Below are 23,695 nucleotides of genomic sequence, written 5' to 3' on the forward strand. Positions count from 1 at the left end.
AGCCCACCTATTTTATGTTTTTATGAATCCATACAAAACACAATTCAGCCACTAGAATCAAGCCAGCAAAATGAGAAGCAGACATTGCAGTTAGGCAGCTACTTGGTGGCATATGTCAAGTTGAAAATAGTCGGCCGGCACTGTGGCTCACTAGGCAAATCCTCCGCCTGCATGCAGGCATCCAGGATTCTAGTCCCGGTTGGGGCATCAGATTCTGTCCCAGTTGCTCCTCTTCCAGTCCAGCTCTCTGCTGTGGCCCGGGAAGGCAGTGGAGGATGGCCCAAGTGCTTGGGCACTGCACCCGCATGGGAGACCAGGAGGAAGCACCTGGCTCCTGGCTTTGGATGGGTGCAGCGCCGGCCGTAGCGGCCATTTTTGGGGTGAACCAATGGAAGTAAGACCTCTCTCTCTCTCTCTCTCCCTCTGTCTAACTCTGCCTGTCAAAAAAAAATAATAAAAAAAAAAGAAAATAGTCTTCATGAATTTTTGAACTCACAGTTGCTGTATCTGGTGGAGGTTTGGATGTCATGTCCACTCCCGTGCAGGTGGCGACACCGGTGGCTTTATAGACCAATGACATATAGTTTGTTTGTTTGTTTTTTAATGGTTTAGAGCTTCTTTGACAAGCACAGGTTTATTTGCTATAGAGATGATACTCTTTGGAAAAGATTTAAAAATATCATGCCATGGATTCCCTCTTGTATATAATGGATTCATTTTTAGATATACATTGAAGAGAATGAGAAAGACATTAACCAATACCATGTTTACTTCTTAATGGGAAAATTGCTGAGAGATAAAAGAAATAAGAAAGGAAATACTCAATTTAAATATTTTATGTATGCTGTGGGAAGAATATTAATCTCTCGAGACTTTTTGGGGATGGGATGACAGAAAAAAAAGGGTAGAGATTTTTCCACTAAATCGGTTGATTATCGTATTGTAATAATAAAAATAAACAACTGTGAGTGAAGCTTTATAATCCAGAATGAAGTCAGTTCCTGAGCAGGTCCTCAGAACTCTTAACAGGAAGTAAAGTACTCCTCTTCACATGCAATAAAACACTCCATTGACTGGCCCATACAGGGCACAGTCTAAATACTCATCGCTCCACTTGTATGTGCTCAACGTTGCCCATTGTAGAAGTTGCCTCCATCTGGGAGCTGCCTCTACCCCTAACCGGACACCTCTATTCCATTATTTTTTTCATTTACTCCATTATTAAATAGTACCAAATTATTCATCTCAAGGACTTGAGAACCTAACAGGTTCACTGTGGAAGCCTCCCTTTGTTTTTAATGTTTTGGTGGTTTCATGATCAGAACCAATTTTCTTTAGCAAATATATAAATTTATCATAACTTTAGACTCCTGAAAGTGAATCAAAATAAATCAACCATGACTGTTTTTGCCCACTGAGACCACTGGAAAAGGATCCTGGAATTGTGTAATTAGTTGCTATTATGTGGCTGCAAGAGTGCGGATTTCCTACTAACTTGGACCCACTGCATTGCTTAAGTAAGTATTTGCACGACAACTCTTGATAATTGATCCCCTTCTGTGTCAAGTGTCTTCATAACTTTAAAAATTAAAGATGCAGAGTGTCTCAAGTGGTTTAGGGAGGCAATTTGATTCCAATGTTATTATCACAATGGGTCCGTAATATGCATGAAGTGTCCTTTCTGATTAGCCATGCCTCAGCAGTTCCCTACTCTATTTCCATTTTTGCTTGTCTTTCCCTCCCCCTGGTCCCTCTCTTTGTCCAATACAGGCTTCCCTTCATTTTCTGAGAAAACGCAAGAGGCTGCAGGCAGAAATTACCAAGCTTTTCAAATTAGTTGCCCTGTGTTAGGATGGGCTAAAACAAGGTAGTGCTCCCTCCTAAACCTGCTGCCTTTGTTACACACAAAAGTAGCTATTTTACCCTGTCACCTCATAAACAGGGGGGAGTAAGTCTCTAAATGGTTAGATACAAATGAAAATTTTGCTCTAAGCGAGGCATTTTTCCTTAATTCTTTTAGTCCAAATTATAGAAACTGAGGCAACATAAGAAAATAACTTATTTAGCAGAATGTGAAGTGACAAAAATTGTTCTTATGACAAATTGTAGCAAACATGCATCACACTGTTCACAAATTGGGTATAATTCAAGGGAAACACTATCTAGAGATAAGATCATTTTGTTTTCTTCAGTTTTTTTTCTCATATTTCATATTCTTGGTTATATTTCCTAATAAAATCATTGGTTTTGTCTTTATTTATATATTGCTATATGTTAATTTTATTGGTTACTGGTAAAATGAAACAATAAAAACCCAAATTATCCTGTACTACAGGAATGGTATAAAAGCCACAATAGTATCTAACTTCCCTAACAAATGCAGCACAGTGACATATTTTTAATCAGTCTAGGGCCATCATTGGTGCCTTAATTAGAACTGTTATTATCACAGGAGTCCTTTAACCCAACAGTAGCTGGGAAGCAGTCAATGAATCAGAAAATCCCACAGTCGTCCATAGAAGAATTCAAATTTTGTTACCAAATAACTAAGAACATACGGTTTTCCATTTTATCTTGTAGGGAACCATGGGGCCAATAAACTCAAGAAGAAGGCTCTCTGTGAGGATCACTCTAACTGCACAGGGGCATGAGTTTGTGATTATAAAGTAAATTGAAAGTATGTCACTGTAAAAATTAAAAGAAATATAAGAAAAGGACGAGTAGGGAGGCTGACAGTGAGGAAGGCAAGAAGGATAAGGTGGGAAATATCATTTCACTCTTAAAACTGTATATATAAAATACATGAAATTTGTTCCCTTTATATAAACAAAAATAAAAAAAAATAAAATGCATAAAAAACCCTTCCATTCAATTTTAAAGCTGAGGATATCCTGAAGACGATAAACCCTTATCATATTTCCTAAATTTGAGAAAGGCTTCTTTTATAAAGTGATTTATTCTTATTACTATAAATAGAGTGTTTCTTAAGGATTTTGACAATTCTCATTCATGCTTAAAATCATCAGGTTAGCACACCTATGTTACGCATCAGAGAGTGGATTTGCTACCTAACTCTGCTCCAACTCCACCTTCCTTGCTCATGCTGACCCTGGGAGGCAGAGGTGATAGTCCAAGTGATTGGGTTCCTAACACCCATGTGGAAAAGTGGATTGAGTTTGTAGTTCCTAGGGCTTTGGTGCCAGAAGCTTTGTGAACATCTGGGGAATAAACCAGCTGATGGGACATCTGTTTCTCTCTCTCTGTCTCTCCCCATCCCCCAACCTCTTAAATTAAAAAAAAGTTTTTTTAAAAGGTACAGTTGTTTGTAGGGCCCAGAAAAATCATAATTTTCTCTTAGCTTTGAAGTAAAAGTAGACCACCTTGTTTCTTCCAATTTCAAGCTATAATATGTACATGCGACATGAACTTAACATTTTAACTAGTTCATTTTACTATCTCTCTATCTTTCTAACAATCATCTATCATGCTTGTCTTCCTAAATTATTATCAAGTTTTTATAAATTTGGACTATGAGTTTCATTATGTTAAATATTTAGCAGTTACTTGAAAAATTTTTACCAAATTAAATCTCTGTTCAGCCACTAAATGAATAAGAATTTTCTAGAAAAAATTATTTAAAAATCTAATCTTGTACTGACACTTAATTCTATCATTAGAAAAGTTTTGTTTGGGACAACTTGAGTAGGTTAGTTGACTTTTTCAGTAGTAAATTTGTTCAATTTAAATATAAGCTAAGTACTGCTGATTAAAATTTAGTGTTGGAATTGAGAAGTTTTGTAAATATGAAACATATCCCATATTCCAAAGACAGCATGTGCAAAGAATGTAAAATGTCTCATTAGTAATTTATTCTATGTTACTAAATGTTAAAATGACAATATTTTGGAAAGGTTGAACTGAATAAAAATGTTATTAAAATCAACTCATATGTTTCTCTTTAAATTTTTGATGTGCTTACTAGAAAGTTTGAACTTACATATATGGCTTGCATTATATTTCTTTTTGACAATACCATTAGCAGAATACTCCCCAAAAAGAGTAATATAATATGACCTGTAATTCAATCAAAATAAATTTGAAATGAATTAGACATTGATATGAAAAATAGGTCATAAACAAATAGATGATAAATAGTACTCATTTTTATCTTTGTAAGGGTAATAGTTTTATCAATATTAAGGGGAAGAAAGAAATCATAAATAATATATTGAAAGCGTTGGCTATATAAGATTAATAAAACATAGATTCATATGTACATATTTTAAAAATATATCAGGAATAAAATTAAAGGCACTGGTTTCTTTGCTGCTGAGCAGCACCCGTGCCTTCTGCAGACTAAGATTTCACTCAATCCTCAGAGGTACATAGTCATCTGGACTCTGATTTCTTCCTCTGAACAAGAACCGGCTCATCTTCATCCTGTGACTGTATTAGACCTGATCGTTATGGGAATGTGCTTTTCTTCATTCCTGTTTTAGGATGTTTCAGTAGAAGGAAATTATTTAAATATGTTTGGAAAAATTTCGATTTTAAAAATTAATTTATTTGAAGAATGTGTTGAGGGGAGAGAGGGAGACAGAACAGCATGAGAGAGCACTTTTATCCATTGGTTCACTCTGGAGATTCTCCAAAAATCGCTGGGACTGGGCCAATTTAAGACAGAAATCTGAACACAGTCTGCATCTTCTACAAGGGTGGCAGGTACCCAAACACTGCCTCCTACGTGGAACATTAGCTGGAGACTGGATCAGAGGCAGAGAAGGGACTTGGACCAGACACTTCCATGTGGAACGCAGGCATCTCAAGCAGCATCTTAAATTCTGTAACAAATGGCTGTCCTCAAACTTAGATATTTGTCTCTACTTTTTTCAAGTGTAAATGTATATGGCTGTGTCTGGGGATGGAAGTACATGGATTGTCATTTTTCAGCCACCTATAGTAGGATGGGAGCATTTACTTGGCATATTTTAAAGGATATAATAGGAATCTCTATTTTGGCTTTTGGTACAAGTTAATTTCTTTAATCTACTTTTTTTTGGGGAATTTTTGTGTGATAAAGCAGATAGTATATCAAACCATCTGCCTCCTGCGACTTTAATTTATTTTAATTTAGCAGACACAGACTCATGATGTATGCCTTGGGAAGTATGCCTAATCACCAATGCTATGTTCTTGTCAGATATGTTTAACCTGAATCTATTAAAAGAAAAGTCAGATTTATCTAGAAAATGAAATATTTTATAAGTTGACTAACCTGAACCTGTCAAGAAGTTAGTAGCATAAAGGACCAAAGAGGGAGTATAATTGTGTGTGTTTTTTTAAAGATTTTATTTATTTATTTGAGAGACAGCATTATAGACAATGAGAGGGAGAGACAGAGAGAAAGGTCTTCAATCCGCTGGTTCACTCCCCAAATGACTGCAATGGCCAGAGCTGAGCCGATCTGAAGCCAGAAATGAGGAGCTTCTTCCAGATCTCCCACTCAGACACAGAGGCCCAAGGATTTGGGCCATCTTCCACTGTTTTCCCAGGCCATGACAGAGAGATGGATCTGAAGAGCAGTAGCTGGGACTAGAACTGGCACCCATATGGGATGCCGGCACTGCAGAGGATTAACCCACTGTTATACATCACCAGCCCCAGGAGTATAATTCTTAAAGATTAGGGAAAATGGAGTCAAAGGCAATGAACCACTAGAGTCTGAAGTAATATTCAGAAGAAAATTGAGAAAATTCATGTATGAACTATTCACTGGGTGATACTATTATTTCTGATTTTCTTAGGTAGGAAAACGATGCTGTGGTTTCATAAAAAATGCTTTCCTTGGAATCACATGTCGAGATACTTAGGAGTGATGTGTCACTCATTTTTGGAAGATTTGTGGAAGGGCAACTTTGTGTGTGTGCACGAGTGCTTACATGTGAATGTATACATGCAGATCTGTTGCAGGTATTGTGGAGTGTGAAGTGTTGCTGAATCATTCAGGGATTTCCCTGCTGGTCTTTCAAACTTGCAGTGAATTTAACAGTTTTCAAAATTGGAAACATACACACATAGGCATTTTTATGTATATGTGTCTCGGTAAAGAGAAATGTGATTAATAAAAATGTGAGAACCCCAGCATGTAAGTGACAAATATTTATAATACACATGAAAAATGGTTAATAAAACCAGTATGCTAAAAAATTAGGGCCCCAGAAAAAATACCTCTTTAACAGAGAAATGGCAAAATAGCACAACTAAGTTATTGACAGAGGGATTAAGACGAATAGCTCATAGATTTACTAAAATATTCAACCTCAATAATCATGGGCAGGAACCTAAATGCATCACCAAAGCAGAAATTTTGTCTTTTTAAAATTGAAATATATAAAACTTATAAATAATATGACAGTCCAGAGAAACAGTCTCTCCTAAATTGTTGGTAAATGTGCACTATCTCCATTTCCAGAAAGTATTTATAAATCAATTTGAAATATTAGCAAAATATATTTTTAACAGGATTTTTAAAAAAAATTCTGGATTCTGTTTATTCATATCTACAATAGATAATTTTTACAATGTCTATATCAGGGGTAGTGCAGGCATTCAGTGATGTAATGAAATGATGACTAACATGGATCGGATTTGATAGATCATGACTGCGTGGTAGGCATTTAGTGTAGTATGCAAATAGAAATGACTGACATACACCCCAATACGGGATTGTGTAGTTATATTTTATAACACAAAATTATGGATTAATTGCAATTTATGTGTTCAAATATTTCTAATTGATATTTTAAAAGTAAAATCAGGTTACAAAGTTTTTAGTGTATTACTTTTGTAAAAAGTACACAAATATTTACTTTAAGCTCAAATGGAAGCATGGAAAATCACAAAGCAAAATATTAACTGTAGTTCTACAAAAGGTAGCATTGTAATATTCTTTGGAATTATTTTATGTAGTGATGCAAAAACAAAAGCCAAGAAAATCCAGTCTCTATAACAAAAACCAGCAACCAATCCTTTTCAGACTTCAACATTCTTCTCTGAAAGTGGGGTGTCACTTCTATTTCTGAATCTAGATTGTAAGAGAAAATGGATAAAAAAGGTGGGCTCAAGGCACAGGTATAGCCAGACTTCACAGATGTCAGGGGTTTCCCTAATTTGGAGAGGTACTTCAGGGGAAACACTATAAGCATGATGCATATTTTCTTACAAATAATGTGTCATGAGTTGGACTTGGGTAAAAACTACTTCTGATACTTATCATGACATGATTCACAGAAATTGTCCTCAACCTCTCTGAATTTCCATTTTCTCCCCTATTTTAAAGTGAGAATATTACCTAAATAACACCACTGTGATCAATAGATGAAAAAATTAAAGTGGAAGGGGTGAAAGAGGTAAAAGGAAAACACGATTTATTAAAAATGCACTGAGCTAAGCTTTAAAGTGTTCCATTTACACAAGTAATCTCGTTTCACGTATACTAGTGATATGCTTTAAAGTTTATTCATTGCAAAGTTCATCTAACTTGAAGAACTGTGTTAATGAATACAGAGCCAGTTTACAAATCCCAAAGCCAGCTTCTGGAGTTACAATGTTTTCCTTTGTCCCTACAATCTGAAATGAATCATTTAAGCAGTGTGGTTCTTGAGACTGAAACAATTTCCCATTAGACCTCAAGTTCCACTAAAATGCCCTGAGATGAAACTTGGCCAACATTCAAAACCACAGAAGCCAAGGTTAGTCTCTTTTTTAAATTATTTATTTATTTATCAAGGAATACAAATTTCTTAAGTACAACTTTAGGAATATAGTTATTCTTCAACCATACCTGCCATCTCACCTACCTTTCCCCTCCCTTCTCCCTCTCTCTTTGCCAGTCCCATTCTCCATTAAGATTCATTTTCAATTAACTTTGTACACTGAAGACCAACTGTGTACTAAATAAAGATTTCAACAATTTGCACACATACACACACAACTGAGAACAAATTTTACAGTTAGTTTTCATAATACAACTCATTGAGGACAGAGGTCCTTAATGGAGAGTTAGTGCACAGTGACTCCTGTTGTTAACAATTAACACTCTTATGTATGATGTCAGTGACCACCCGAGGCTCTTGACATGAGCTGCCTGGGCTATGGAAGCCATTTGAGTCCACAAACTCTGTCATATTTGGACAAGGCCATAAGCAAAGTGGTTCTTTCCTCTATTTAGAGAAAAGTACATCCTTCTTTGATGGCCACTTCTTTCTACTGGGGTCTCACAGAGATCTTTCATGTAGAACATTTTTTTTTTTTGTCATAGTGCCTTGGCTTTCCATGCCTGAAATGATCTCATGGGCTTTTCAGCCAGACCAGGAATCCTGAAATGTGGTTCTAAGGTCAGAGTGTTACTTAAAGTGATTGTCATTCTACGAGTCTGCTATGTGGACTGCTTCCCATGTTGGAACATTCTCTCCTTTTTAATTCTATCTTATTATTTCCAGACACTTGATTGGTTAGTCTCTTTGTTTTCTAGAAGACTTGAATGAAAGAGAGTGATGGAGCCTTCAGCTAGCCAGAGGAATGGAAATCAAGAAGATTCAGGAAAACACCACTTGCATTTGCCTTTTGTTTGCAGCTTTTGTATCTTCCTAGTGAATTAAGTTGTTCCCTGTAAATTCACAGGACTGAGTTCAGCACACAGATGACATAAAGAGACCCAATAGCCTTTTCAACCCTCAGAAAAACAGATCAAGATGGCATTAAAACTAAGAGGCAGTAAGAGATCAGTAATGCATTGTTACAGCTTTGAGGCTGGGTAGAGATTATTATACTTCTACAGGATCTTTTCTCCTTAGACACTTGCTGCCCCATATCGCTGAATCATCAACATTTAACACCCTTAGCATGTCCACTCATTGACAGCAGCTTGTGAGCATCACAGGAATGATGTCCACTTTTAGGCAATATAACAATAAATCCTAACTCCTTAATTTACTTTTATAAAAAGAAACCTTCTTGCAATTTGAATTGCCTGATTGGAAAGCTATTATTTCATTATTCAAAGTAAAAGCTGATTTTTTCATCTGTTAAATTTCCAAATTAAACTACTATTTCTTCTCCTTTAATTAGCTCATGCTAACAATTTTCAGTGTGTGGGCTCATATGGAATAGTATGGCAAGAAAATAATTTAGAGTACCATTAGTGTCTGTCTGAATTCTCCCCAGTGTTTTGCAAGGCTAAATATTACAGAAATTATTCACTATCCTTTATATCAGACAAATATTTTTTTCTGGGAGACAGAATCAAAACTATTTGGTACTATATAAGATTATCAGACACAATTGAAGAATATCTTTTTTTTCTTTTTCTACAGAAGGTTTGCCTTAATTTATATATTGTATGATTGACATACAGGGGAAAATGTGATGAGAGAAAAAAGGGAAGGCAATTTAGTTTATTTACTCAATAAATTGCCACATTTGTTAGTATTTAATGTTTATTATTTATTTATCCATTTGCACTGTCTTTGTACCCTGAGATAAAGATTTGAGCATGTACTTTCTTCTTGGTTATCTGGCCTCAACAGAAGGTTGCCTGGGAGCTGGAAGGCAAGGCATTTTAACACCAAATATTTAATTACCTCTTGTGGCCTGGTTACGAAGGCAGCCTGTGGTTCCCAGAGACAAGAGTGCTTGTGTTTGGGTTGCTGCTTCACTGTGTCTGAGAATGAATGTTTGACACTTCCTCCATGGAAGGGGGAGAATGCTGGGATCCTCTCCGTTTTACATAACCTTTTCTTTGCAGCTTTGTTACCTTCAAGCATGTTGTTTTTTTCTAGTTTGGAATACTAGGAACCAATCACGAGGATGACAAAGTACCCCATTTTTAACTGAATGTTCATTTTATTTTATGTTGATTCCAAATTTGCTTCCAAGTGACTGGCAATCACTGGTCCTTGTTCTTCCTGAAGTAATCAGGCGTTTCTCTTTGCTACACTATAGCTATAGCTTTTGTCTATTTGGCATTTTGTATGATTCACAGAGACCCATGTTAGACCATGAAATATTTGAAATATATGAATTTTCTGGGATAATTATTTATTTGTAAATTCATATTGGAATATATAAAGTCATCTGGTAGGCTAAGGTTTGGCTCAGTTTGAGACCTTTAAGAAAACTGGTGTAATATTTTCAAATTTATAATATTTAATCACTGTGTCTCATGACACTGCAAATTACTTGATATCTGGTGCATATGTGATCCTGTATAAGAACATGAGCAACTGAAGCTATAGCAGATTTTGTAATTATAGGAACATCTCTTAGACAAACTAATAAAATACATCTTTGGGGCATTGTATTACTTACGAGATCAGAACTTACTAGTAATTCTATTGGAATGTGTGTGAGAGTGTATGTCACTGGGGCAGTGAGAGGTGTTTTGATAAAATCCAGAAGAATATTCCTAAGAATTTTATTTTTTTTTAAAATAAAAGATCATAGAGCAGTTAACATATTGCATGCCTGTCGGCATCTTACTCTAAAGAACTCTCCACACAAGAGTAATCTTAATAATTAGGACTGTCATTATGCTACTGCTGACAACTTCCAAATGTCCATAGGGAACTGAAGGTCAGCGTATGTGAGGTGCATGCACACACGGCATGTGCATGTGCACTCCTGCTTGCGTTCCCTACTCCCTTACTCTTTGGCAGCATTTAGCCGGGCATAAAATAGTATTTTACTACTTACAATTAGCTTTATTCAAAGAGGGCAGGTGAAGGAAAAGGGGAATAAAATTCTAACAGTAATGTTATATGAGGTTAGCCATTTGTTTCATTATTATGATTGCTTTCTGCTTTAAACTTTCTCTTGAATGTAGAGAAAACTTACTGGCAAAGAAAATGTTCACAATTCACATTGCCAACAAAAATCCATTTGTTTAAGTGCCATCAGCCAGTCTTTTAAAAGTGGTTTTTGATACACCTTTTAGAGCAATTGAAAAGATATATGGAGACCCAGGAGGCTATTAAGGAGTGAGGTAGAATCATGGCAGAGGGAAAAATTGGTGCATTCTCACTCCCACTCTCTCTGCACCAGAATCGTATCTAAAGATGTTGAAAACTGATGAAGCTCAGGACTCTACATGAGAAATTCTGATATTATTAGTCTGATATAAGGCTTAGATATTGGTATTTTTAGTATCTTCCCAGGTGATTTCAATGTGTAGCTAAGGAATAGAACAACTGGTCCCTAGAACAGACTACGTATAACTTATACTTGGAAGGCTTAGCACTTAAATTAGATATTATCATGGAGCTATATCTTGCTGTTTCTAATTAATTGTGATGCTCCTCTAAGTTCCGAAAAGTATGGTTGTTGGTTGTTGGGTAGTAAATTATTGTCTTAATACTATTGCGATTTGCCTTGCATTTGATTATCACTTGCCAATAAGACTGAATGATAAATATGTCTTGCCTGTGCAACCACTTCATCTTTTTTCCATCCAATGCAGGCATTTTTAATAGTCTTCTATTTCAAATTATCCCATGTAAAGCATCGTGATCACCCTCAATACAGAATTTAAGGCAGCCATGACTAATGAGTCACAGTTGTCATGTGAAATCAGGTCTATATACCAACTCTGAACAAAAGTTAAGGCACCAGGCATTTCTTAAGAAAGGCTTTTGAAATGAGAGTCTAAAAAATCTCATGTGTTCTCTGATTGCAGTTTATATAAGCTATGTTATTATCACATATTGTGGAACAAACGAAGATATTCATATAATTCCGTAGCATAAAAATATTTCATCATGAGCACATTCTTTCGTGAGGGAGGTATAAAATAATTTAGAGGGAAAAGCACATGTAAATTTTGGAGATGCAAGATGAATATGTAACTTATATTGAGCACCCAAACTAAGCTCTAAATTCTTGGGAAGGTATGTCACCTGATTTATGACACATGGCTTTGTGACAGAAGCAAAAAATTTAGAAGAATGCTGCATGATCTGGTGGGGGACAGTGAAACAATCTTTGTTTGTTCCAATCTGAAATGACCTCTTGCTGGTTTATGTAGGATTCAATTCCTATAGTAGGAGTTGAGGAACCTACAAAAATCACACTAAAAATATCTAATATATAGATTAAAAATTTTAAAAATATTGTTTACATTTACAAGTTTAAAAACTCAGAAATATGTTTACAGAGCGCAGAGGGGGAATTTGTGCAGGGTACTTTTAGAATCTACCTCATGATCATGTCTCATCTGCCTCAACTTATCTCAAGAGGCCTGAACTCCCATTTCACTTTCTTTCTTAGCATTCACCTGATTTACCTAGTGTTCTGTACAAAATCCTCCCAAATTTCATTTCTTCGTAACATAACTTTAGCCATTAAGAAAAAAACCACCTTTTTGTGGTTAACTCCAAACATATTATGTCCATGTACTAGTTCTTTGTTAAACTATTGAAGATAAGTATGCATGTAGCAAACCTTTCTACTAAATTTACAGAGTGTCCCCATAATTCCACGAAGAGCCCTCTCATGTGCAACAATAGTTGACTTGGCATAAATGCAATTTCTCTTTAGTTGGTATGGGGTAATTAGTATTTTCAGTACTTTAAAATTCCTTTTATTTTACAGAAAGACAGCATCTCCCTCCTTCAATCAAGAAATTGTACTCCACCAACATAGCAGCACTCCCAAAAGCCACTGGACTTGCATTTAGCAGTGTTGTAGGCTTATTCATAAGGACAACTTTTAGCTGAAAGTATTCTAGAAATAATATTCTTCAAAGGGTCTGTATATTTTTCTTGGAAAATATGTAAATATTATTTAATAATGTTTAAAATATAGATTTAATAGTATAACAGTACTAAGAATCTATGTCCATTTAATTGATCAGTTAGCAAAAATTGCCTGTCTCTTATTACGTAAGACACTACACATATCTCTCTAGTTCTCTTTGTGTCTCATTTCTGACCTCTATTCCTTTCAAAGTGCAAACTTTGACATGCATCTTTTATTATACCTTCTATATGTAAGTAACTTTATAACGATGTATATCCATTTGAAAGTAAGTCCTGAAATAAACAGTAAAAACAATGAAATGATAGAGCTCATGTCCCATCTATCCTTGAACCTCTGTGATAGAAAGGTGAAATATTGGAGTTGGTTGTAAATATTAGAAGTGGTTGATGAGTTTAGACAGTAAACTCTGTTGGGGTAGGGGGATCCTACATGGTTAGCTTTCTGCTTATTACTTAGCTCCTACCACAGGACCTGGGACATAGCAGATATGTAGCAATGCAATTATCTGTTGAATAAATTCAAGCATTTGAAAAAATTTTTCTCTTTTATTCTCAAGTATCAACCATGGAAGACTTCTAGAATTTCAGTATCTCAAGCTTAATACTTGTGGTAAAAAACAATTGTCAGCTGTAATAGTTTTATATTTTGTGGTCTCAAAATGATTTATTACAAAAGTGATATTTTTATTACAAAAATTATATTGCATAAGAGGTGGCACATGTAACTATGCCTTTAGTCTTTCCTTTAAAACTTTTACTTATTTATTTTCATTTTTATTTGAGAGGAAGGGAGAGAGTGAGAGTAAGAGATATGTTTCATCCACCGATTCAGTCTCTAGCTACCCACAACAACCCAGGTTGAGCCAGGTGGAAACCAGGAGCTAGAAACTCAATCTGTGTCTCCCATGTGGGCTGCAGGGATGGCTTCTTCCAGTATTTATAAGCAGGAAGCTGGATTTGGGATAGAGTTGGGACTTGAAACCAGGCACTCCAATAAGAGATGTGAATATCCCAAGTGGCATCTTAACCACTGCAACAAAGGCCCATCCCCTGCCCTCAGCCTTTTAGACAGCGAATTTGCAAAATTGTCAACTCAATGTGTTTAATTGCATTCTTCTAGTATGAAAACTGAACAAATCACAAGAATCCTTGATGATCATTTGCTTCTTGTTTCACCTCCTCATGTTTTTTCTTTTGCAAAAATAAATCCTATTGCATTTTTTTTTTTTTTTTGACAGGCAGAGTGGACAGTGAGAGAGAGAGACAGAAAGAAAGGTCTCCTTTGCCATTGGTTCACCCTCCAATGGCTGCCATGGCTGGCGCGCTGCGGCCGGTGCACTGCGCTGATCCAAAGGCAGGAGCCAGGTGCTTCTCCTGGTCTCCCATGGGGTGCAGGGCCCAAGCACTTGGGCCATCCTCCACTGCCTTCCCGGGCCACAGCAGAGAGCTGGCCTGGAAGAGGAGCAACCGGGAAAGAATCCGGCGCCCCGACCGGGACTAGAACCCGGTGTGCCGGCACTGCTAGGTGGAGGATTAGCCTATTGAGCCGCAGCGCCGGCCATAAACATATCTTTTCAATTTCTTTGTCACTAGGAGTAGAAACATGATTTCACAGAAATGAATATTTCAATTTATTTAGCTTTTGGTTGCTTAGCTTATTGTTTTTGAAAAAATAATTTAACTCACTTAACTTTTCATCTTCCTAACACTTGAAGAAGTTTGACCAGTTTCTATGATAATTAGCATTGGCTACAGGATATCCAGTTTTCATGGTTTTCCATTTTTGTCCGCACCAGTCAAGCAATCCTAACACGATTGATTGATTGATTGATGAACACCTTCTTTTACTCGTTTTTTTAATTCATTGTCCCTACATAGTATTCCTGCAATATTCACATGAAATATTGACATAAATAACACACTGATGTTTGTACAGACAGAATAGAGAAAGTGATCTTCTATATTAAGGCTCTGGAGGAACAGAGACGGTTGGGTAAGCTTTTGTCTTCATTCTACTGTTTTGGCTTCTAGAGTTTATACTAATGGGAGCACGGAGGTTATAAGAAATTGCAATTCTTCTTTGTTTCATGCACAGACTTTGGAGGTTATATGACAGGTCAGGGAGCTGTGTCCAGCAGCATGCAGTAGTCGAAATGGGCTCCAGAACATGTCCAGCTTCAGAGCACAGGAGAGGCCCAACTGATAGATGAACTATCTGAGTAAGATAGGAGGTAACTCTGACCACATTTCCACTCTTAGGAGAGTAAAGGAAGAAATGGAGACTCTAATCCTTGCGGCCCGACCATTAACTTTGCACTCTTTATTTCCTAGGCTTCAAAGACAATGATGCCTCAAATGCCATTCTTTTAAAAAGGAGACAGGGTGAGTGTTTGGCCTAGTGGCAACATTGACTAGGATGCCTGCATCTCTCATTGGAGTCCCTGGGATCAATTCTTGGTTCCAGCTCTTGACTCATATTTCCTGTCAACACAGATCCTGAGAAGCTGTGATGATGCCTCTAGTGTTTTGGTTCCTGCTACCCGCATGGGAGCTCTGAATTGAATTCTTGGCTCCTGGCTTTGGCTCCCTGACATTGCACATATATATCAGTAGGGAACCATCATAAGGGAGCTCTTTCTTCTATCATTCTCCCTCTATAATCAGTCAGTAAAACAACTAGGCAGGAAGAAATTCATATACAGAATGGATCACCACCCTTCACAGCCCCCAATTGTAAAATAGTAATGTCACAATAATCTTTCTACTAGGTGTTTCTCTTAAGCAATTTTTTTTTTTTTTTTTGGACAGGCAGAGTGGACAGTGAGAGAGAGAGACAGAGAGAAAGGTCTTCCTTTGCCGTTGGTTCACCCTCCAATGGCCGCTGCATCCGGTGCGCTGCGGCCGGCGCGCTGCGGCTGGCGCACCGCACTGATCCGATGGCAGGAGCCAGGTGCTTCTCCTGGTCTCCCATGGGGTGCAGGGCCCAACGACTTGGGCCATCCTCCACTGCCTTCCCCAGGCCACAGCAGAGAGCTGGCCTGGAAGAGGGGCAACCGGAACAGAATCTGGCGCCCCGACCGGGACTAGAACCCGGGGTGCCGGCGCTGCAAGGCGGAGGATTAGCCTAGTGAGCTGCGGCGCCGGCCCTTAAGCAAATTTTAACCTGACCAGCATCTTGGTAAAATTGTAACCAAGATTGTTCTTTATTGTTTTTTTCCTCTCTCTTTTTTATTAAAAGATGTATTTATTTATTTGAAATTCAGAGTTACAGAGAGAGGGGGAGAGACTGACACAGAGAGAGAGAGAGAGAGAGAGAGAGAGAGAGAGAGATATCTTCCATCTACTGGTTCACTTCCCAGATGGCCCCAGAAGCCAGGAGCCAAGAACCTAATCCAGGTCTCCTATGTGGGTGGCAGGGGCTCAAACACCTCCGCCATCTTCTGCTGGTTTTCCAAGGCCATTAGCAGGGACCTGGATTGGAAATGGAGCAGCTGAGGCACACATTGGCACCCATATGGGATGCCAGTGTTGCAGTAGCTTTATCTGCCACTCCACAATGCTGGCCCTTTTTCTCTTTTTCTAATATCTCTACTTCCTGTTCCTGTCAACAGACTTACCCTCTGGATAACTTTAAGATGCTCTCGCTAAAGTCTAACAGGTCATGGTATTTTACCTGTAGATTAAACAGGTAACTGGGTTCTGGGGATACTGTCTTGTCTTGGGGAATTAAGATGGATAAGAGAATATATAAGCTATCTAATAGTTATGTGTTATTCTAGATTATCTGAATTTTTAGTTTTGTGGTATTGAATCTAGGGTTACAATAAGTTTATAAAGCCATTTTGTCCCTTAGCACTTAGGAAATGTCAAATGAGACAGTTTTGGTTCCAATGGTCCATGTTTCAGATAGTGAGGTAGCCAAGGGTGCTGCAGCTGTTCGGAGGAGCCCAGACTCTACTAAGCAATGAGGGACCCTCTGACTGGAATTGAAGAGAAAAGCAAAACACAGAGGGCAGAAAACCTCTGTATTTATTTTAACTTCTCCTTAGGAAATAGAGATGGCATTATTTTTGTATGGAGTAGAAGGAACTTAGAGATCAACTTGGGAGGAGAAGCTTTCTTATACATCCTGAATTGTCCAAGCTATGACCATGAAATGTTCCTTGGCTTATTTTGATCCTTAATTTTTCCCAGCAGTGTTTTGTACCTATCAATGTAAATCTTACATTTGTCTTGTTAAATTTATTTCTCTATGTTTTATTCTTTTTTTTTTTTGATGGTATCATTAATGGATTTCTTAATCTCATTTTCTGATTGATTTTTAGAGTAGAAATACAGTTTTTGTATTGATCTTGTATCCTGTATTCTTGCTAAATTCATGTGTTAGTCCTAGTAATTTATTGTGACTTCCTTGAGATTTCTACATGTAGGATTATTTCTTTTGTGAGTAAAGACAGTTTTGCTTCTCCACTTCAGATGTGGATGTTACATCATCTTTCTTTCTCCCTTCCTTCCTTCTCCCTCTGTCTCTCTCTCTCTCTTTTTTCTTCTCTTTCTTTCTCTCTCTCTCTCTCTCTCTCTCTCTTTCTTTCTTTCTTTCTTTCTTTTTGTTGTCATACTAAGATACTGACTTAAGACTCAGCATAATATTGGAGAAAATTTTATTTTGGTGGAATCTTATTTTTCTGTGCAACTGAGATTGAGTTAATTCTGGGAATTGTTTTATATTTCTTAAATTTTGAGACTGAATTTGAACTTAGAATTCAGGTAAGTAACCACATTACTTACATTCCACATAAAATTGCTGAATTCATACATCCCATGAATTTTAGGTTCTTTGTTTGAGTCATGGCCACCTTTGGTTTTTATTTTTCATATCCGTTACATTCTTATTTTTTTTTTTTTTTTTTTTGACAGGCAGAGTGGACAGTGAGAGAGAGACAGAGAGAGAAAGGTCTTCCTTTTGCCGTTGGTTCACCCTCCAATGGCCGCCGCTGCAGCCGGCGCACCGCGCTGATCCGATGGCAGGAGCCAGGATCCAGGTGCTTTTCCTGGTCTCCCATGGGGTGCAGGGCCCAAGCACCTGGGCCATCCTCCACTGCACTCCCTGGCCATAGCAGAGAGCTGGCCTGGAAGAGGGGCAACCGGGACAGAATCCGGCGCCCCAACCGGGACTAGAACCCGGTGTGCCGGCGCCGCAAGGTGGAGGATTAGCCTATTGAGCCACGGCGCCGGCCCTACATTCTTATATTTTGTTGCTATCTTGGAAATTTCACTTGATGGCTTCTATTCTACCTGTCCACCCTTCTATGGACTAAGTAGCTATAAAATGAATCTTGTCATGTAACAGAACTTTATTTATAATGTGGAACTTATTTCTTCAAAGGAAAATGGACTGCTTACAATATTCACTTAAAATTGCACACTAGAAATCTCCATTGTAAATATCCTTTTGACTGCTTTGTAGAATAAACTTTTCATTGGTCCTAAATTGTGTAGGTTGGCCAATGTCACCATCTTGATGAGTGTTTCTCGCCATTTCAATTCTGACTTAGTTGTTTAACTCTTCCTTTAAATTCCTGCTCATTTATTATGCAGAGAATTTCAGTTCCTAGTTGCCCTTAATTCCAAACTCAGTTACAGGCCTTTTTCTTTAGAATGACCTTGGTGTTGTTTAGTTGAATGAATGTCTATCTGCTACCTGAAATCATAATCCTTGCAAAAGAATTGTGCTCTGAAATTGTATTAATATTTTACTGCTTCCTGAAGAAGGTGTCTGAGGGGAACTCAAAAAGGACATTATGTTTTGGCATAGGCAGTTTTAAAAGGTACTAGAAATTCAGATAGTGATAAATGCTTTAATATCCTGGCCTCAAAAATCTAAAAAGTTCTGCTTATATCTTAAAAAAAAAATCACTCATCAAATGTTCATATCTGTATTTTAACTCGCATCTGTGAAGGAAGGTGAATTAAAAAGAAACAACTATCAGAAGATAGTTTTTTGGATTTGGTATATGAAAAAGGAATGTTTACCAATTTACTAGTTTTGCTTTTGTAAATTTCTTATTTGCAAGGCACAATCATTTTTTTATGTATGTGAAAAATCTTGCAATATAAAACTTGTGTGATGATAAAATGTCTATAAAGTGTTGGATATGGAAGAGATGTTGAACTGACTGCTTCCAGTCTGAGAAATCTAAGGAATGGATCTAAATAGTTATAGACATAAATGAAGATGTTCAGGTTTCAAACTCATATTATACTTTAACTTCTTAGAAAAAAACCTGCAGATTCAAAAAGAAGCATGATAATTTGTAAACACAGAGGTATGTGAAAAGTACATAATTTCAGAAATGTTACTCTAGTTATTTCTGAAATTATTCCTTAGTCTTAACTACTATGTAATTTAAGCAAAATTATATAGCAAACAACTGTCTTCAGAAAAATTACATTTTCTAGAAATTAGTACCAAATGTATTAAAACATATATGGTAATTTTGATTTGTATATGAAATTACTTTATAAATGCTATTTACATGAGGTGGACTTAGCTCTCTGAGTTGTTTAATATTCCAAATAATCCACGCTTCTCTATTACATCAGGATGGATTGAAAATAAACCAAATGTTAAGACTTTTCCAAACCTGCATTAGTTTTCATTTTACCCAATACAAAGTCAAAATCTTGAGAAGTCAAACTTTGCATCACTAAATATTCATTTATTCTATATACATAATGTGTGGATAATTTGCTTGTTGCTGCAAAACCACCATGACTATCCAAACTAATGGTTCATAATAAACATTCAAAATATTTCTCAGACATCTACTTTTCAGTGAAAAGTATTTTCCAAAAAAAAAACCCACAAAGGGATTCCTAAAATATTGCTTCATGATATTTATGCAAACTTAGAAAACCATGAATATTTAAAAACTTTTTGAATTAAGACCACTGGTGTATTTGCTAGACATTGTACATAAATGTATTAAATGTTACTGTAGTGACCAGAGGTAAAAATTGCTTTCTAAGAGTCCACAAGTGTCTGTGTAGATGTTGTAAAGAATAGTTCATAGTCTTGCATATAGTCCAAGAAAAAGTAACATAAACAACAAGTAAAATGCTGAGCCCCAAGCAGTGTTCCAGAGTTCTCAAATTAGAATTTGTCTTTTGACACGATCCCAAAGAAATTCTTATGCTCCTTATGCACCATTCCATGTAGATGCAGAAGATATTTATGGATTTATTAGAAAATATCATGTATAAGACAGTAGTGAAAACTGAAAAAGCAGAGTTTGAGGGTTAAAAATGCAATTGCTCAGCAGCCATGTTATCTTTGGCAAATAATATAAGTAAACAAATGAGACTTAGCATCCTCATTTGTAGGGCATAAAGTTTGGATTAGATGTTCCTAACTTGTTTCCATTTATTACTTACATGTATTTTTAAAATTAATTGGTACATGATACTTGCCTAATGATTCTACAGAGAATTGCATTTGTGCGCCTTTAAGTGACTCATAAACATTTGGTTAATGTATTCTTTTAACAACCTCAGTCGTGTATTACTGTATTTACATTTTTTGACTTCCTGGTCCAGTGGCTAATAAACAATTCCAGAGTCCGTGTCCAAAAATACAGTTCTCAAATTTATCACATCTAGAAGCTTCTCAGCCTGAGTCTTAGCACTTGGCTCATGGGTGTTGCTGTTAGTTTCGTGTCTTAGTTTCTGCTTGTTGCTTGATGAACTACAGTGAAGAAACAAGGTGATCTGCCTTCAGGTTCTGTCTGAGAGGTGAGTCTTCATTTTGATGCTCCCCTGGACATCTTGGAGTATCCAACAGGAAGTACATGGGAAGTATCGAGGTGAGAGTTCATTTTACTCACTTCTCTGGCTTTTCCCTGCCTAGCCTCATCTCCTGGTATGCATTTTATCACTCTGATTTAGCTTACACTGACTTCAATTTAAGGCAGAGAATTTAATTGCAAAACCTGAATTATCTGATATTCAGTCTAGCTAAATAGCTGGGCACTCTGAACAAGACTACATGCACTATGCATTTGGTTTCATTTGGATCAATTTGGACTAACACTTTTTACTTTCTAGTAAGTTTTTACTGATGTTTTCAGGAAAAAGGCCAAACCCTTTAGAGTTCAGCATTCTTCTAAACCTCTGAATTTCCATATTGGTAGATGTATTTTCTGAGACATTTTTCCCCCTATGGCTAAAGTTTAGCATCTTTATTTGCTACTGCTTTACATGCATGAAAATATTTTGAACCAAGGATGGAGAGGCTCCTTACTATTCAGCATTGTACCTTCTAAATGTTGTTAACTGGGTCAACATGATGCCACAGGTGGAAAATTCTACACCTGATGTGATGTGTTGAGCTTTGGTAAAAATGAAGATACACTAAAAATATGGTATAAAATGATCCTCAGCCTATGTGTACAAAATGTATGTGAAACATAAATCAATTATATGTTTAGTTGTGGGTACCATCCCAAACACCTATTTTTATATTTGTATGCAAAAATATTAAAAAATTCCCAAATGTAAAACATTTTTGGTTCCAAGCATTTTGAATAAGGTATCTCAACTTGTATATGTATATATTGTATGTACAAATGTCCATATTTTTTCATATCAAAATAAGCCTCTTAAAATTAAAAAAGAAGATACTACAGAGTCATATTCACTAAAAGATTGAAAAAAATCTAATAGTGATCCAGAAAGTAAGATGATTAAGTTGAAAAAAAATTTACTGCCCAAGAGATGGTGAAAAGATAAGAGAACTAAAGGCCAGATGTAGAGGATTCAAGGTCCCCATCCCTTCTCCACTCACAGCCATGTAATGGTGACATTCTAGACCTTCAAAGATTAAGAGAAAGTCCATACATTTCCAGAAAAGAACTTTCCTCTAAACAGAAGAAATACTTTAAGTCCGCTTACACTTCATATCAGTAATACTGAATGATAGGAGATAATAAAGCTAAGATTTAAAAATTTTGGTAAAATTATTTCAATATTCACATGAACAAAGTAATATTAAATTCAAGCAAAGCAAATGGGGCCAGCTTTGACGAATAGTGCTGGTTAAGCCCCTGCCTGTGAAGCTGGTAACCCATATGAGCATTGCTTCAAGTTTTGGCTGCTCCACTTTCAATCCAGTTCCCTGCCAAGGTACCTGCAAGGCAGTAGAAGATGGCACAAATGGTTGGCTCCCTTGCCACCTACATGGGAGACCTGGATGTATTTCCTGGCTTCTGATCCAGCCCTGGCCAATGTGGTCATTTGGGGAATAAAAACGCGAATGGAAGATCTGTGGGTGTGTCTTGCCCTTTCTCTGTCTCCCATTATGTTTCCCTCTGCCTTTCAAATAAAAAGAAAAAAGAAAAGAAGATATTTGGACTTAATAAGAATTAGTGGCAGAAGTTTAGAAATATAATAATAAGAATGTCTAGGATTATAATAAATGAAAGATGTTTAGAGGAGTTTGAACAAGTTAGAATAATGAGTTTGGGGATTGAGAGAAAAGTAAGGAATCATTTCACAAATTATATGAATAAGAATCTAGAAATTCTTGATAAGTTGTAGGCATGTGACTTTGGTCAATAAGAGTAATCAAAACCAATTTGAAATTCTGGAGGGGCTGGCACTGTGGCAAAGGTTAAGCCTCTGCTTGCAGTGCTAGCATCCCATATGGGTACCAGTTGGAGTTCAGGCTGCTCCACTTCCGATCCAGCTCCCTGCTAATGCACCTAGCAAAGTAGCAGAGTATGAACCAACTGCCTGGGACCCTAGACCCACATGGGAGACTGGAAGAAACTCCTGGCCTGGCCTAGCCCCGACCATTGCGGCCATTTGGTAAGTTAATCAGTGGATGGGAGATCTTTCTCTCTCTCTCTCCTCTTTTTGTATCTCTGCCTTTCAAATAAATAAATACATCTTAAAAAAATTCTGGAAAAGATACAGCTCTAAAAACATGTTCCAAAAGTGATGTAATTATGTGACATACTTTTAGAAAAATAAAGCAATTACACATTGATCCTAAAACTTAGGAAAGAGAATAAGACCTATTGATATTCTAAATTTATGTAAAATATCTTTTGTTTTATAACAAATAACTGTGTAAAGCAGTTTTCTATAATGAGGTACTGTGAGTTTTTTTTATATAAAAGCACATTATTTTTATAGAATATTTTGGTTATACTAAATCAGTTATCTTCTACTTCTCTAATTATTTTATATACTTTACTAAAACAGCTTATTTTAGTTATCATATATTCCACATCATGTCCTACTCCCTAAATGAACATTGTTGAATATTCCAAATGTTTTTTTTTTAACTTTTATTTAATGAACATAAATTTCCAAAGTACGGCTTATGGATTACAATGGCTTCCCCCCCCCCATAACTTCCCAAATGTTTTTAAGTAAATATCTCTCCTCTATATACCCAAGTTTCTCAGAGGATACTTATTTTGCCTTCTACTACAGGGGACAGAAGTTGAGTATTTTACACTTTTTTGGCAATCCCAGCCCTCATACTAAAAAATTCATGTAGGAATGGGCAAGTGATTCAGTTCTGTCAATAGATGAAATTCCTGCTCATTAGTAGGCTTCTGAGAATTTAGTAATTCTTAAAGAAAAAAGAGACACAAAAAGATGGTCTCTTGACTGCCTCAGAATGTTTCTGTGAGTGTCCATGTAATATATTTAGAAGTTATCGGTCTACCAAACTAAGAGAAAGCCAGTGCAGGGAGATAGTCACAGCAAGTATGGATCTATACAGAGAAGCAGATTCAAGGTTATCTTCACTAAGAACCCACTAGTCCCCTGGATTTAATGCTTTGTGAAATACTTCTTCTTTTGTTTACCAGGCA

General features: G+C 36.6%; 1 protein-coding gene across 6 annotated transcripts in view; it reads left to right on the top strand.

The window, feature by feature from the left end:
- Positions 1-23,695, top strand: part of CSNK2A2IP (casein kinase 2 subunit alpha' interacting protein) — a 149,734-nt gene that overhangs the window by 77,410 nt on the left and 48,629 nt on the right. For 2 of the 6 annotated variants that reach the window (XM_051819172.2, XM_051819171.2), the window contains 2 exons: positions 2,581-2,758; positions 12,646-12,800. The exons of 1 other annotated variant lie outside the window; for it this stretch is intronic. The gene's annotated coding sequence lies outside the window, so the exon portion shown is untranslated. Of the gene's footprint in view, positions 1-2,580; positions 2,759-12,645; positions 12,801-15,143; positions 15,195-23,695 lie in introns of all 6 variants that reach the window. 3 more of the 6 variants (XM_070073163.1, XM_008267091.3, XM_051819170.2) reach the window with 2 other exon arrangements.

Source organism: Oryctolagus cuniculus, chromosome 4 (genome assembly GCF_964237555.1).
Source record: "Oryctolagus cuniculus chromosome 4, mOryCun1.1, whole genome shotgun sequence".
Taxonomy (NCBI): domain Eukaryota; kingdom Metazoa; phylum Chordata; class Mammalia; order Lagomorpha; family Leporidae; genus Oryctolagus; species Oryctolagus cuniculus.